The sequence below is a fragment of the Schistocerca gregaria genome, chromosome 9 (assembly GCF_023897955.1).
Source record: "Schistocerca gregaria isolate iqSchGreg1 chromosome 9, iqSchGreg1.2, whole genome shotgun sequence".
Classification (NCBI taxonomy): domain Eukaryota; kingdom Metazoa; phylum Arthropoda; class Insecta; order Orthoptera; family Acrididae; genus Schistocerca; species Schistocerca gregaria.
The window spans coordinates 166,196,224-166,213,274 of NC_064928.1; the positions used below are offsets into that span (position 1 = coordinate 166,196,224).

The 17,051-nt window shown below is 42.3% G+C and overlaps 1 protein-coding gene across 2 annotated transcripts in view; it reads right to left on the minus strand.

Moving 5' to 3' along the window:
• The window catches only part of LOC126292020 (open rectifier potassium channel protein 1), a 530,665-nt gene that overhangs the window by 378,139 nt on the left and 135,475 nt on the right, over nt 1-17,051 (minus strand). Inside the window, exon 1 of one of the 2 annotated variants that reach the window (XM_049985813.1) lies at nt 14,360-14,693. The exons of the other annotated variant lie outside the window; for it this stretch is intronic. The gene's annotated coding sequence lies outside the window, so the exon portion shown is untranslated. Of the gene's footprint in view, nt 1-14,359; nt 14,694-17,051 lie in introns of those variants that run through there. 2 annotated transcript variants of the gene reach the window in all.

Below are 17,051 nucleotides of genomic sequence, written 5' to 3' on the forward strand. Positions count from 1 at the left end.
TTAAACAGTGCTTTATCGGAAACCAAGTTTTTAGTGGTAGCTGGAAATTTATTGAAAATGTGTGTTACTGAATATTGGACACCTTTTTGGAGGAAGGTGAGTGACTTTAGGTCTTTATGTAGATTGTTCTTAATCTTAGTATTGGTATTACGTATTGAGCTATTTATTTAAAATAGAAATATATCATTCGCAACAAATTTCATTAAGGAATAAATATATTCAGAAGCAGTGGTTAGAATACAGAAAGCCTTAAACAGGTTTCCACATGATTTTCTTGATTTTACACCACAACTGATTCTTATCACAGGCTTTCGCACTCTAAAAAATTTTGCTCGGTTTCATGAGTTATCCCAGCTTATGATCCCGTATGACGTAACAGAATGAAAGTAAGCGAAGTATGCAAGTTTTTTTTATATTTCCTACATCTGACAGTCTCACTGCAAAAACAGACTTGTTTAGGCGCTTAAGCAATTATGTGGTATGCCCTTCCCATCTGAATTTATTATCGAGTTGTAATCCCAGGAATTTAACACTGTCAGCCTCTTCGATCTGCATGTCTTCATATACTGGAGGAAATCTCTTACAGGATCTAAATTGCATACAGTGGATCTCTTCAAAGTTTAATGTCAATGAATATTTGATTAGCAGTCATTTGTAAATCTGTACTTGACTTGTTACTTATTGCAATGTTTGTATCATCTGGGAATGTAACAAACGAGACGTCATTAATATACACAAGAAAAAGCAACAGACCCAAGGTGGAACCTTGAGGAACACCACTTTTAATTAATTCCCAAGCCATCTTGGACTTGTATTTCAACAAGATAATGCCCGCCCGCTCAGGGTGAGAATTTCTGCTGCTTGTCTTCGAGCTTGACAAACCATGCCTTGGCCTGCGAGGTCGCCAGATCTCTCCCAGGTTGAGAAAGTTTGGAGCATTATGGATAGTCCTCTCCAACCAAGTCAAATTTGCACGATCGACCGCGCAAATTGGACAGGATATCCATTAGTGGGTCATCTAACATCTCTGTCAATCAATGAAAAGCCGAATAACTGCTTCTTTAAGTGTCAGAGGTGGACCAATGTGTTACTGACTTGTTGAATTTATGAAGCACTTTCTCTTCAATAAATCACTCAATTTTTCTGAAGTTATCATTTGCTAGTCTACCGATTTCCGTCCCATGTGGATAATTCCTTCATGGCGCGTCTTTTTTTTGTCTTAGAGTGTACATCCATGGGATAGTGGATTTTCGAATCTAAGTCGTTAGTAGAGACTCTAATTCAGACCATTTCAAACCATAGTCAGATTTCAACATCCTGCTTTGTACTCCATTATGCATGGCGACTGAACTTCAAATGGCTCTGAGCACTATGGGACTTAACATCTATGGTCATCAGTCCCCTAGAACTTAGAACTACTTAAACCTATCCTAAGGACATCACACAACACCCAGCCATCACGAGGCAGAGAAAATACCTGACCCCGCCGGGAATCGAACCCGGGAACCCGGGCGTGGGAAGCGAGAACGCTACCGCACGACCACGAGATGCGGGCGGCGACTGAACTCCGCGACACGAAGTGCTTCTGCGGTTGTAAATATCGCTCGGCGAAACGTCAAGCTGATGAGGCTATTGTGTTCAAATGCGAGATACGGCCCGTGAGAGATTTCTTGGAAGGTAGACCCAAATACGTTATCTCGGGCTCGAACTGCTAATCGCAAACGCGAGATGGCTTCGAGGAATGGACAATATTCCGTTGATTGTTCCTCTCCACAAATAGGTGCGATATTACCACAAAAACGTCTATCAGGAATAGCGTGCACGTGCGTGCTAAGTAAGTATGCAGTGAGCAAGGAGTTTCTTTATTCCACAAACTACATGTTTCGGAAGATACTTTTCATCGTCACCTACGCTTATGTCAGGTTCTTATAGTAATCGCGTGAATGAATTGCCTAGTCATGTATTCCTCAGTTATGCGCGTCCGAGGGAAAGAATTTCTGCCGTTATTCGCTTGAATGGCTCATTACGCTAATTGCACAGAATAGTGGGAGCTACATAACCTACGTCGATAATAGAAACCTAGTCGATTCAGTATTTATGGATTTTTGAATGCGACTGGATAGAGTATTTCATTATGGGATGACAGAAGCGCTGCCATGGATGGAGTGTCATCTACAGTCGATGGAATAACGTCTGGTGTGCCAAAGCAGAGGGTAAAACAAGCGTTGCCGTTCATGCTGTACATAAATGACTTTATGATCATGAAGTCCCATACTCCTTGACAGAGCGTAGGGGAACGATGTGGGAGACCCACACCACCGTAGGTGCTAGTGGAGGTGCGAACGCTGTTGCAGAGGCAACGGAAAAAGCATGCGAAGTTTAGACGAACGCGAAATCCCGAAGATTGGCTAAAATTTACCGACTCGCCAAATTTGGCACGGACTTCAATGCGAGATGCCCTTTAATAGGTTCCACAACGAAATATTGTCTCGAAATTTTGTAGAAAATCCGAAGAAATTCTAGTCGTATGTAAAGTACACAAGCGGCAAGACGCAGTCAATACCTTCGCTGCGCAGTGCCGATGGTACTGTTACCGACGGCTGCGCCGCTAAAGCTGAGTTATTGAACGCAGTTTTCCGAAATTCCTTCACCAGGGAAGACGAATGGAATATTCCAGAATTCGAAACACGAGCAGCTGCTAGCACGAGTTTCTTAGAAGTAGATACCTTAGGGGTTGCGAAGCAACTCAAATCGCTTGATACGGACAAGTCTTCGGGTCCAGATTGTATACCGATTAGGTTCCCTTCAGATTACGCTGATACAATAGCTCTCTACTTAGCAATCATATACAACCGCTCGCTCACCGATAGAGCTGTACCTACAGATTTGAAAATTGCGCAGGTCGGGTAGTAAGAGTAATCCATCGAACTACAGACCTATATCATTGACGTCGGTTTGCAGTAGGGTTTTGGAGCATATACTGTATTCAAACATTATGAATCACCTCGAAGGGAACGATCTATTGATACGTAATCAGCATGGTTTCAGAAAACATCGTTCTTGTGCAACGCAGCTAGCTCTTTATTCGCACAAAGTAATGGCCGCTATCGACAGGGGATCTCAAGTTGATTCCGTATTTCTAGATTTCCGGAAAGCTTTTGACACCGTTCCTCACGAGCGACTACTAATCAAGCTGATGGCCTATAGGGGATCGTCTCAGTTGTGTGACTGGATTCCTGATTTCTTGACAGTAAGGTCGCAGTTCGTAGTAATAGACGGAAAATCATCGAGTAAAACTAAAGTGATATCAGGTGTTCCCTAGGGAAGCGCCTTGGGACCTCTGCTGTTCCTGATCTATATAAATGACGTGGATGACAATCTGAGCAGTTCTCTTAGGTTGTTCGCAGATTATGCTGTAATTTACCGTCTAGTACGGTTATCCAAAGACCAGTATCAGTTGCAAAGCGATTTTGAAAAGATTGCTGTATGGTGTGGCAGGTGGCAGTTGACGGTAAATAACGAAAAGTGTGAGGTGATCCACATGAGTTCCAAAAGAAATCCGTTGGAATTCGATTACTCGATAAATAGTACAATTCTCAAGGCTATCAATTCAACTAAGTACCTGGGTGTTAAAATTATGAACAACTTCAGTTGGAAAGACCACATAGATAATATTGTGCGGAAGGCGAGCCAAAGGTTGCGTTTCATTGGCAGGACACTTAGAAGATGCAACAAGTCCACTAAAGAGACAGCTTACACTACACTCGTTCGTCCTCTGTTAGAATATTGCTGCGCGGTGTGGGATCCTTGCCAGGTGCGATTGACGGAGGACGTCGATAGGGTGCAAAAAAGGGCAGCTCGTTTTGTATTATCACGTTATAGGGGAGAGGGTGTGGCAGATATGATACGCGAGTTGGGATAGAAGTCATTAAAGCAAAGACGTTTTTCGTCGCGGCGAGATCTATTTACTAAATTTCAATCGCCAACTTCCGAATGCGAAAATATTTTGTTGAGCCCGTACGTACATAGGTAGGAATGATCATCAAAATAAAATAAGAGAAATCAGAGCTCGAACAGAAAGGTTTAGGTGTTCGTTTTTCCCACGCGCTGTTCGGGAGTGGAATAGTAAGGAGATAGTATGATTGTGGTTCGATGAACCCCCTGCCAAGCACTTAAATGTGAGTTGCAGAGTAGTCATGTAGCTGTAGATGAGGTGGTCTGCCGTTGCCTTTCTCCATTAATGACTTGGGGGATAGTATTGGTTGGAGCGCCAGTCTTCTCCCAGAAGGTACAGCTATCTGCAAGTAAATTCAGTTTGGTGAAAGCTGATCAACAAAGACAGATTGATTCTTTTTCACAGGTGTTTATTACTCCAATTCAATGATTACGTGATGCTTTCCCAAGTTCTCCCCAGCTAAATGACTGCACTTTTTATACCATCTCTGCCGGTCCTCGAATTCAAGGAGCGGCCCATTGTTCGTGAGGTTCTTGAGAATCGCACCAGTTTTCTTGAGCACTGCTTCAGAGTTCTTTGGTGATAGGATCAAAGGAAAGTTACTGGGTGGGAGATCGGGGCTGTAAGGTGGATGCGGTACACACGTAACGTTGAATTGAGCGAGAAACCGTAAGATATGATTTGCGTCTTATGGCTGCGCATTGTCATGATGAAGTCGCCACCCATTCCCTGAATGTTGCGCTCGTTTCCTTGCAATGTACTTGCGCAATACTGGCCTGTAGTATGATTTACATCTACATGGATACTCTGCAAATCACATTTAAGTGCCTGGCAAAGGGTTCATCGAACCACCTTCACATTCCTCTATTACTCCAATCTCGTATAGCGTGCGGATGCAATGAACACCTGTATCTTTCCGTACGAGCTCTGATTTCCCTTATTTTATCGTGGTGATCGTTCCTGTCCGTGTAAGTCGGTATCAAAAAAACATTTTCGCATTCGGAGGAGAAAGCTGGCGATTGGAATTTCGTGAGAAGATTCTGTCGCAACGAAAAACACCTTTCTTTTAATGATTTCCTGCCCAAATCCTGTATCATTTCTGTGACTCTCTTCCATGTTTCGCGATAATACCAAACGTGCTGCCCGAACTTTTTCGATGTACTCTGTCAATCCTACCTGCTAAGGATCCCACACTGCGCAGCAGTATTCTAAAAGAGGGCGTACAAGAGTAGTGTAGGCAGTCTCCTTAGTAGGTCTGTTACATTTTCCAAGTGACCTGCCAATAAAACGCAGCCTTCCCCACAACACTTTTTGTGTGTTCTTTCAAATTTAAGTTGTTCGTAATTGTAATAACTAAGTATTTAGTTGAATTTACGGCTTTTAGATTAGCCTGATTTATCGTGTAACCGAAATTTCACGAATTCCTTTTAGCACTCATGTGTATGACGTCACACTTAATTATTTAGGGTTAACTGCCACTTTTTGCAGCATTCAGATAATTTTTCTAAATCGTTTTGCAGTTTACTTTGATCTTCTGATGACTTTATTAGTTGATAAACGACAGCGTCATCTGCAAACAACCGAAGACGGCTGCTCAGATTTTCTCCAATATCGTTTATATAGATAAGGAACAGCAAAGGGCCTATAACACTACCTTGGGGAACGCCGGAAATCACTTCTGTTTTACTCGATGACTTTCCGTCAGTTACTACGAACTGTGACGTTTCTGACAGGAAATCACAAATGCAGTCACATAAATGAGACGATATTCCATAAGCACGCAATTACACTACGAGCCGCTTGTGTGGTACAGTGTCAAAAGCCTTTTGGAAATCCAGCAATACTTAATCTGAAATTCCTTGTCAATAGCACTCAGCACTTCATGTGAATAAAGAGCTAGTTGTGTTTCACAGGAACGATGTTTTCTAAATCCATGTTGACTGTGTGTCAATAGACCGTTTACTTCGAGGTAATTCATAATGTTCGAACACACATGTTCTAGAATCCTGGTACATATCTTCGTTAACGATATGGGCCTGTAATTTAGTTTATTACTCATACTACCTTTCTTTAATATTGATGTGACCTGTGCAACTTTCCAGTGTTTGGGTACGGATCTTTCGTCGAGCGAACGGTTGTATATGATTGTTAAGTATGGAGCTAATGCATCAGCATACTCCGAAAAGAACCTAATTGGTATACCGTCTGGACCAGAAGACTTGCATTTATTAAATGATTTGAGTTGCTTCACTACTCCGAGGATATTTACTTCTACGTTGCTCATGTTGGCAGCTGTTCTCGATTCGAATTCTTGGAATATTTTCTTCGTCTTCTTTTGTGAAGGCATTTCGGAAGGCTGTGTTTAGTAAATCTGCTTTGGTAGCACTATCTTGCAGTAACAATAGTATCAGGGGGAACTGAATGCTGATAAATCATTCCAAGACAATCAGAAACTGATCACCGCCACCTTCCCTGCAGATGGAACAAGTTTCGTCTTTTTCGGTGTTGGAGAAAATGGCGATTTCCACACTGTAATGATTCGTTTTGATACAACAGCATAGTGATGCAGTCATGACTCTTCATCAGTGATAATCGATTCCAGAAACAATCCCCTCCATCAGCAAAGAGACGCGACACTTCACGGCTTTCCTCCATTCTCACAGCCTTTTGTTCGGGAGTGAACAGACGTGGCACCCGAAACGCACAAACACGGATCATACGGAGACGATAAAGCGTAATCGTAAAGACCCAACCATATGACACTCTGCACACTTCACTGAATTTACGTAATGTTATCCGCCGATACTAACGGACAATCACAGCAGCTGCGTTGATGTTCAGTCACAGCAGAAGCTGAAACAGCAGGTCCGCCTTGCTCGACACAGATAAGTCTTCCTTTGAAGTCCTTGAACCATATAACACTGTTGCACGAGGTAGTTCATCTTCATCGTACGCTCGCTGCATCTTTTCGTAGGTTTCAGTGGCTGTATGGTTTAAACAAACACAGAATTTTATCGCACTCTGTCTGTCTCTCTCGCGTCACCTCCACTGTTAGGTATGCGAAATCCAAAGAGCTTCTTCAAAAGAGAGCATTATTACCAGTCTACCGTAACGGCAGTGCTACCGGCTACGGAAATTATACATAAATACCCGCTCTTATCAAATATTCATGGCACTGATAGAAAACGGTCACGGAAGCTATAGGAAAAAATCTGTCTGAATATTCGTTTATCAGCCCTCGTACGTTACACTATCATATTTCTTTGACAATTATTATCAAATATTCGTCAAATTTCTTTGACAAAGATCTTTTACGTGGCGCTAAAAAGGAGTATTACACTGTCACCATAGTTATCGTCAAACTTCAAGATGGCGGACAATATCTTGCGAACCATGGGTGAAGGGTATCAAACGGATGCCATATTCCTTGACTTCCGGAAAGCGTTTAACTCGGTTCCCCACTGCAGAATCCTAACTAAGGTACGAGCATATGGGATTGGTTCCCAAGTATGTGAGTGGCTCTAAGACTTCTTAAGTAATAGAACCCAGTACGTTGTCCTCGATGGTGAGTGTTCATCGGAGGTGAGGGTATCATCTGGAGTGCCCCAGGGAAGTGTGGTAGGTCCGCTGTTGTTTTCTATCTACATTAATCATCTTTTGGATAGGATGGATAGCAATATGCGGCTGTTTGCTAATGATGCTGTGGTGTATGGGAAGGTGTTGTCGTTGAGTGACTATAGGATAATACAAGATGGCTTGGACAGGATTTGTGATTTGCGTAAAGAATGGCAGCTAACTCTAAATACAGATAAATGTAAATTAATGTAGATGAACAGGAAAAACAATCCCGTAATGTTTGAATACTCCATTAGTAGTGTAGTTCATGACACAGTCATGTCGATTAAATATTTGGGCGTAACATTGCAGAGCGATATGAAGTGGGACAAGCATGTAATGGCAGTTGTGGGGAAGGCGGATAGTCGTCTTCGGTTCATTGGTAGAATTTTGGGAAGATGTGGTTCATCTCTAAAGAACACCGCTTATAAAATACTAAAACGACCTATTCTTGAGTACTGTTTGAGCGTTTGGGATCCCTATCAGGTCGGATTGAGGGAGGACATAGAAGAAATTCAGAGGCGGGCAGCTAGATTTGTTGCTGATAGCTTTGATCATCACGCGAGTGTTACGGAAATGCTTCAGGAACTCGGGAGGGAGTCTCTGGATGAAAGGAGGCGTTCTTTTCGTGAATCGCTACTGAGGAAATTTAGAGAACCAGCATTTGAGGCTGACTGCAGTTCAATTTTACTGCCGCCAACTTACATTTCGCGGAAAGACCACAAAGATAAGAGAGATTAGGGCTTGTACAGAGGCATATAGGCAGTCATTTTCCCTCGTTCTGTTTGGGAGTGGAACAGGGAGAGAAAATGCTAGTTGTAGTACGAGGTACCTTCCGCCACGCACCGTATGGTGGGTTGCGGAGTATGAATGTAGATGTAGAATAGCTTATTAAGCGCTTCAGTTGCTGTTACTATAATTTCATTGTTTGTGTATTTGAAAGAAACTCGGCGAAAGAAAAAAAAAAGGAATCATACTTCGATTATGCAGTAGGTATTACGTCGAGATAATAAAAGCATTCAGTAAAATTTATTACGAGAGCTGCGAGACGAGGAAGTATTAATATGTAAATCACATACTAACGGATGAGAGTATTTCAGTATTTGCTCAGTAAAGTGACTTCTCATATTACAAAACAGAATACTCTCTTGTGAAACTGCCGCACGGGGTAGCCTAGCGGTCTAAGGCGCCTTGCCAAGGTTCGCGAGGCTCTCCGTCGGAGGTTCGAGTCCTCGTGTGTGTGTGTGTGTGTGTGTGTGTGTGTGTGTGTGTGTGAGAGAGAGAGAGAGAGAGAGAGAGAGAGAGAGAGAGAGAGAGAGAGAGAGGGGGGGGGGGGGGAACTTTCCAGTAATTTCTTGAGAAATGCTATGTGTTCAGAAGACAGGCAAACTGCGACACTGCAATTTCTTGATACAGGATACAGAAGAGAGCTACTTAGTTTGCAGCGCAGCTCTCGAATATCACATTTGCACATTAACCAAAAGAATTCCAGAAACGTGTGAAGCGTTTTATAAAGCACTGATGGGGGACTACGTGAAGCTAAATAAATGTCTAGTACACTATATGGACAATAAGAACTATTTTTATTTCTGAACATTCTTATTAATGGAATTAGTGTTCCAACAACTAAAAAATTAATGAAAAGCGCGAAATCAGATAGAGCGCTTTTTACCTTGTGACATCCACAGTTCAAAAATAGATAAAGTAGAAAGGAAAGCAAAGAAAGAATTTTTTTGTTTTAGAGTGCAACTACATCTTCCATTCCGCTTGCTGAAAATCTGCCCGAGTGTTTCCAGATGTAAAGGTGGACTTTTAGGCCGTCATGCATATTCCACCTGCCCAGCAATACACAATTAATAGCGTGCACAGTACCCCTTGCTCTGCCCCTAACCTAGTCGAAGCAAGTTTACTAAAAAAGCTTTGAAACCGTTTTTACAAACACACTCCTGACTACAGAATCGTCAAATAGCTGTAGCGACGTCAGCGCTTGAAGCGGTTACATTTCACATTGCAGTGAACAGAAGGTGAACGACTTTTGTGATTAAATCTACGGCGAGGCCCTAGATTTTATCATATTTATTTGACGACATTCCAGATTTGAAATTCCCTATTATACCATCAAATTTCTTTGACATAAGCATTTGGCATATCAACTTGTCAAAGAAATATGATAGTGTAATATCGGTATTAGTTCTGGACAAAGTATAAGCCTGGTGCAACTACGGGCAACTGGCACGTAATTCACAGAAATGGCAAGTTGTTTTTCAAAGAATTACAAAGAGGTTTTTTGAAAATGGACTGTTTCTGAATTTTGAGGCAAAGCATAATATTCAATTCTGCACTACAAATAGTCTCGTACCAAAAACTGACGTAAGCACATGAAAATGAGTAAGAAACATGGTAGAACGCTCCAAACGTTTGAGTGTGCAAACTGATGAAAACTGCATCTGGAGGAAGCACACAGCTACTAAAACAATTCAGTGTTACTTTAGCTCTTCGTACAATTCTTAGCCTTGGAAAAAAATAAACTCATGACATATTCTGCACATTTCCAGTCAATAATGTTTTATGGTGTGATCTTTTGGGGACATTCACCACCTAGAACGGAACTAATGATTGCACAAAAGCGAGCAGTAAGAATAATATGTGAGGTGTTCACTCGCGGTCATTATGTAGGTACCTCTTTAAGCGTTCGGCACCTTCACAATACATATATTCGCCAATGAAATTCGTCATAAATAATCCGTCACATATTGAGAAGGATAGTGACGTCCATACGTACAACACTATAGGAAAAAAATCACATTTACTACCCATCATTAAAGCTGTCAGTGGCTCAGAAAGGAGTTCTTTGTGCCGCAACAAAAATTTTTCTTTATTTGCCCCGTAACATAAAGTGTCTATCTGGTACCGAAGCAAGTTTTAAATGTAGGCCATAATAATTTCTTCTGGACAATTTCTTCTATTCAATACAATATAGATAAGCCGGCAACGGGATATGAATAGCTCCTAAGTAATACAACAGAAAAAGGGCAATTTCCTTCAACTCCTTTCCAACCTAGCGTCATTCCTGTTAATTCCACTGTGTCAGATGCTGCTTCAGTAAACTCAAATAGTTTACTTTAATTTAAAGAGAGTTAACTGTTAATGCTGTCAGACCAAACATAGTAGCGGGGAAAGAGGGAAAAAGTAAGAGGGATTTTAACATATACGTATTCATAGCTTCTGTAAAAGAACAAATTCTTTTATTTCACGTCCATGTCTGTAAAAGAGATTACACGCTCTCTCTTGCAAGTCCGATCGCAAAATTCAGAAAGAGTATACGTTTGTTGAATAAATAACGTTCACTTTCCAAGAACTGAGCTATCAATCCACTATAAATTTCAACAAGAAATGAGAAAAATTGCTAGATAATAAAAAAAGGACTTAAAATAATTAAAATTTGCGGATTTCTGTGAAGTTTTGAGAAAGATATGAAACTTTCTTAAGGACTAAAAATTTATCGCAATAATAATTATTCATCTCTCAGCTCAATTATCAGTGCAATTTAAAGATAGGCGTAATTGAAGTTCTACTAAATGCTAAGTTCATCACGTCTATTCATAGCTCAACTGACTCCTGTATAACTTTCCAATATAGGAGCTACGCAGCTTGTACAGTACATGTCATAATAAGTTGGCTGAGCTCCTAACTTTGCGAGCTCTTTTGTGCTGCGCACTGATCTAAAAACGGATTGATTTGTGATGGGGCACCAGGAATGGAAAACAAAACTTGCCGATCTCACTAGTCTGCTTTGGTACCTGACGTCATGGAAGTGGCGAACACAAACCACTCATGGAAATACCAGTATGTGTAAAATACGCACCACGACGAGAATTATAGTTAATCACACGAAACGACACTCACTCGCGCCGCCATCTCACAAACAAAGTCTCACATAATCTATGCTAGAGCTCGGGCTACGCTATGGATAAGCCTGCCACCACATTCATAATGAAGAAAAGGCCAACGGTGACGTCATAAAATATTGGCACACTGGCCGAAGGAGAAAGGCGGCAGCGCAGACTTTACCGCACCCTATCAACAACACAAAGAGAATAGTAAAAGTTACGCAGGGGATCAAGCTTGAATTTTTCTTAGATTACGTACGGTATGTGTACGCAATATGCATGAAACTACTGTATCAAAGATTTATCTGTTATCTGAATTAAACGTTGCAGATTCCGTTTCTATGACGAAATGTGTGTTAATCATGGTAAAGTTGAAGTATGGCACTTACGTCCACACTTAGCTGCACCAGAGCTCATTTTGTTACCACAAACTTCACATTCGTTGGCTTCGCAAACTCAGAACCATATTAACACCTTTCAACCTAAACTAGACGTCTGTCTACGATACTGATCAGTCTGTCAGCTCAACCAAGATTTCAGGGTTGGGAGAGGGGGGGGGGGGTGCAGAGGGTGGAGTTTCACACTAAGGAGGGTTGGGGAATTTCTCTGCCGAGGACTGGGTGTTTGTGTTGTCATCATTTCATCATCATGATTATCATCATTCGTGACAGTGGCTAGACTGAACTGCCAAAACAAAATTGGGCTGTGTACAGATTGGGAATTTGTAGGGGCGCTGAAGACCGCGCAGTTAACACCCCCCAAAACAAACATAATCAAGACACTTGAAGGCCCCTAAACACGCACCAATTTATCGGCCGACCGACCAATTTGGTGTCAGACTCGACATCTGACCGACCGACTGCACTCAGCTATTACTGTGCCCTCTGTTCTAGGGATTTGATACGTTCTACGAAACCCCGTTCGGTTTTACATAGCAACAAAAACGGATGTTTTCTTGGCTGGTTTAGAGGTGACAAGGTCAAAAAAGCCGAGAGTGAGGAAAGAAGTGGTTAATGTAAGAAATAAATCCACTCAGTTAAGTAGGCTGGGATCCAGTTATTTTCGTAATTATCTAAGAATGGACGCATCACGCATTTTGGAGATGCTGAACATTCTTAACGAAAAAGGGAAAACGTGAGAGAGGTTGTAAGCTGCGAGGAGAGAGTGTTAGCTGCATTGCTGTTTCTATCCACTGGTAGAAGTTAAAAAGGACCTCAAATTCACTACTGTTGTACCCCCACAATTATTAAAATGAGCCCTGAAACCTGCAACGTGATTTACATTTGACCGAAGAAATAGATCTTGGTAAAGCAAAATAAATAAAACAGATGTTTCATGTAAACGTTCTTAATTTATTTATGTATGTAGCATAAAATAATGATCTGGTGGTCATTTCTAGTTCGAAGGAAGAATGGCTCCAAGCACTATGGGACTTAACATCTGAGGTCATCAGTCCCCTAGACTTAGAACTACTTAAACCTAACTAACCTAAGGACATCACACACATCCATGCCCGAGGCAGGATTCGAACGCGCGACCGTAGCAGCATCGTAGTTCCGGACTGAAGTGCCTAGAACCGCTCGGCCACAGCGGCCGACGAAGAAGGAAGACTATACGTTGTTGTGGCACACATTACCTAATAAATAAAGCAACAGATACATGGGTAATGAAACATTTACCGACTGTTAGACCTGTAAGAAAATCCTACATTTTGCTCTTCGTCGCAGAGGGCCTGGTTGTAGACTAGACTTTCTTAACAGTGAATTAACGCCCGCTGAGTGTCGGTATTTCGATTTGAAGATTTCACTTTCGGTAAGGATCGGAAACAAAACCGAAAAATAGAGATACGTAAGGTCGATGGGCTTTCATTGTATGTGCCCCAAGTATGCATTAAGGAACTGGAAACAGAAGTGCCTTATTTCTTACATCTATACTGCGATAATCTTCGCACGAATTGTCCCTCAAACATCTGCAGTGTTTCAATTTCTCCGGAAGCTCTGTCAAAATTTCGTCCGGAACCACTGCTGTAGACTATGGGACCATACACACGCACCTACAGACCGACAAATTGGGCGTGTGTAGGCATTTTGACCGGCCAACATTCCACGTTAGGATGTCGGGCGAGTAGGACCACCCGACAACTGCCCCCCCTCCCTTCACCACCACTGAACACGCTACCCAATAAATTGTGCCGTGTGTAGTGCTGTCGTGCCAACCGCCTGACAAGAGTTCGTCTATCGTCACTGCGCGTGTTCTGGCATACGAATTCCACTACAAACACAGCCGGCACTAACAATTCTGGATAATGAGCAAAAGCAAACTGAGCCCATTACACCACACAAACGAAAGCCCTGAACATACCACCAGAGAGCACAACAAACCACAACACAACGACATGTGCAAACACGCCACACTCACAAGCCAAACTCCGCGCCGTCATGACGTCACACACGACAACACCCGTACGTCACAGATCAAAGCCGACGCGTGGCATCCGACGCTTCTGTTTATCCAATTTAACAATGACAATAATGGCTAAATTGAAGTTTTAAGCTCAATATTTTTTCAATAATGAATATGTCAATATTTTTTCTAAGTACCAAAAATAGAAAACGTATAAAAAGACTCTTAATTTGTTTTTTTTTTTTTAGGTACTTGATACTGTGATATGACAAGGTACCAATCATGCTCGATGACGGGGTCCTCGAAAAAATTTTGTTAGGAAACCGTGGTCTATACTACAGATTAATTTGTTATCACAACCATGTTATCACCTTTCAAGCTAACCTACACGTACACTACAGATTGGTCTGTCACCGGAACCAAGATTTCGGGGTGGGGAGGTCCAGTATCACACTCTAACCCAGAGAAGTACTTTCTTTGGGGTAGCGGCACGTACCTCCTTAACAGATGAGAGGCGCCGAGAAACCGAAGCACTTGGTCCCTCCAGACATCGCACCCGCGTCCACGCCCGGAATGAGAGACACGGGAGAAGCTGTCGACGAGACGCGACGTGGCGTAACCGCCTAAGGAGTGGTGTCCTCGGCGGATTTTTCGCGCTCCGCTTCCGGCCCGTATACCGGCTCGCATCGCTTCGGCCAACGCCGCAGCTGCTACGGCGGAACTGTGTTGACGCAACGCGTCGTGTATCCGTGCTGTCCGGCTAACGCCCCGGAGCTGCGCGAACTGAACCACACACAGGCCGCACACCGGGTCACGGCGTGCGCCGACTGCCTCTGCAGCGACTGCTGCGCCGATTCTGAGGTCTCATCTCCTCCACGAATCGAGCTTGAGTACTTAATTTAAGTTGTTGTGTAACATCGAAAAACTTGAGCCACGTAAATCGCATCCAGTACGTTTATGAATGTTGTTGTTGAGACCTTCAGTCCTGAGACTGGTTTGATGCAGCTCTCCACGCTGCTCTATCCTGTGCAAGCTTCTTCATCTCGCAGTACCTACTGCAACCTACATCCTTCTGAGTCTTGGTCTCCCTCTACGATTTTTAACCTCCACGCTGCCCTCCAATGCTAAATTTCTGATCCCCTGATGCCTCAGAACATGTCCTACCAACCGGTCCCTTCTTCTAGTCAAGTTGTGCCACAAACTTCTCTTCTCCCCAATTCTATTCAATACTTCTTCATTACTTACGTGATCTACCCATCTAATCTTCAGCATCCTTCTGTAGCACCACATTTCGAAAGTTTATATTCTCTTTTTGTGTAAACTATTTATCGTCCACCTTTCACTTCCATACATGGCTACACTCCATACAGATACCTTCAGAAAAGACTTCCTGACACCTAAATCTATACTCGATGTTAACAAATTTCTCTTCTTCATAACCGCCTTCCCCGTCATTGCCAGACTACATTTTATATCCTCTCTACTTCGACCGTCATCAGTTATTTTGCTCCCGAAATAGCAAAACTCGTTTACTACTTTAAGAGTCACATTTCCTATTCTAATTCCGGCAGCATCACCCTATTTAATTCGACTACATTCCATTATTCTCGTTTTGCTTTTGTTGATGTTCATCTTATATCCTCCTTTCAAGACACTATCCATTCCGTTCAACTGCTCTTCCAAGTCCATTGCTGTCTCTGACAGAATTACAATGTCATCGGCGAACCTCAAAGTTTTCTTCTCCATGGATTTTAATTCCTACCCAAATTTTTCTTCTGTATCCTTTACTGCTTGCTCAATATATACATTGAATAACATCGGGGAGAGACTACAACCCTGTCTCACTCCCTTCCCAACCACTACTTCCCTTTCATGTCCCTCGACTCTTATAACTGCCATCTAGTTACTATACAAATTGTAAATAGCCTTTCGCTCCCTGTATTTTACCCCTGCCACCTTCAGAATTTGAAAGAGAGTATTCCAGCCAACATTCTCAAAAGGTTTCTCTCAAGTCTACAAATGCTAGGAACGTGGGTTTGCCTCTCCTTAATCTAAGATAAGTCGTAGGGTCAGTATTGCCTCACGTGTTCCAACATTTTTACGGAATCCAACCTGATCTTCCCCGAGGTCAGCTTCTACCAGTTTCTTCATTCGTCTGTAAAGAATTCGTGTTAGTATTTTGCAGCTGTGACTTATTAAACTGATAATTCGGTAATTTTCACATCTGTCAACACCTGCTTTCTTTGGGATTGGAATTATTATATTCTTCTTGAAGTCTGACGGTATTTCGCCTGTCTCATACATCTTGCTCACCAGGTGGTAGAATTTTCTCAGGGCTGGCTCTCCCAAGGCTGTCAGTAGTTCCAATGGAATGTTGTCTTCTCCTGGGGCCTCGTTTCGACTCAGGTCTTTCAGTGATCTGTCAAACTTTTCGCGCAGTATCATATCTCCCATTTCATCTTCATCTACATTCTCTTCCATTTCCATAATATTGTCCAGAAGAACATCGCCCTTGTATAGACGCTCTATATGCTCCTTCCATCTTTCTGCTTTTCCTTCTTTGCTTAGAACTGGGTTTCCATCAGAGCTCTTGATATTCATGTAAGTGGTTGATTGTCGTGTAACGTCGAAAAACTTGAGCCGCATAAATCGCAACCAGTAAGGTTATGAATGACTAGTAATAATAAACGGACAAAATTCAAGAGCATCGTTAAATAGGCTTTAGACAAGTAATATGGTATCCAAAATTAAAGCAACAAACAGCAATTTTGCAAGGTTGCGTATATTTTGCTACAGAACAGTATAAACAGGTGACGGCAGAGTAGGAGTAATCTAAAGAATACGGTACGCAAACAACTGCAACATCCATAACAGTAGACGAAAATGTTAATTTTTTCCAACTTAACAGCTCTGCACAAATTTTATGACATTTGTTTAATGTGCTCAGTGTGGGGTGTGGCCACCTCTGGCAGAAGTACAAGCCTGACAACGACGGAGAATGTGTAATGTCATCAGTGTCATGTTGAGGCTAAACGTCCATTCTTCCTGTGGGGCTGCTCGCAACTCGTGCAGAGTGGTTGGTGGATGCTGACGTGATGCACCCTGTTTCCCTAGTGGATTTCATGGCGTAAATCTGGAGAGTCAACAGGCCACGCCGTGCGTGCAGTATCTTCCGTTTCCAAGAAAAC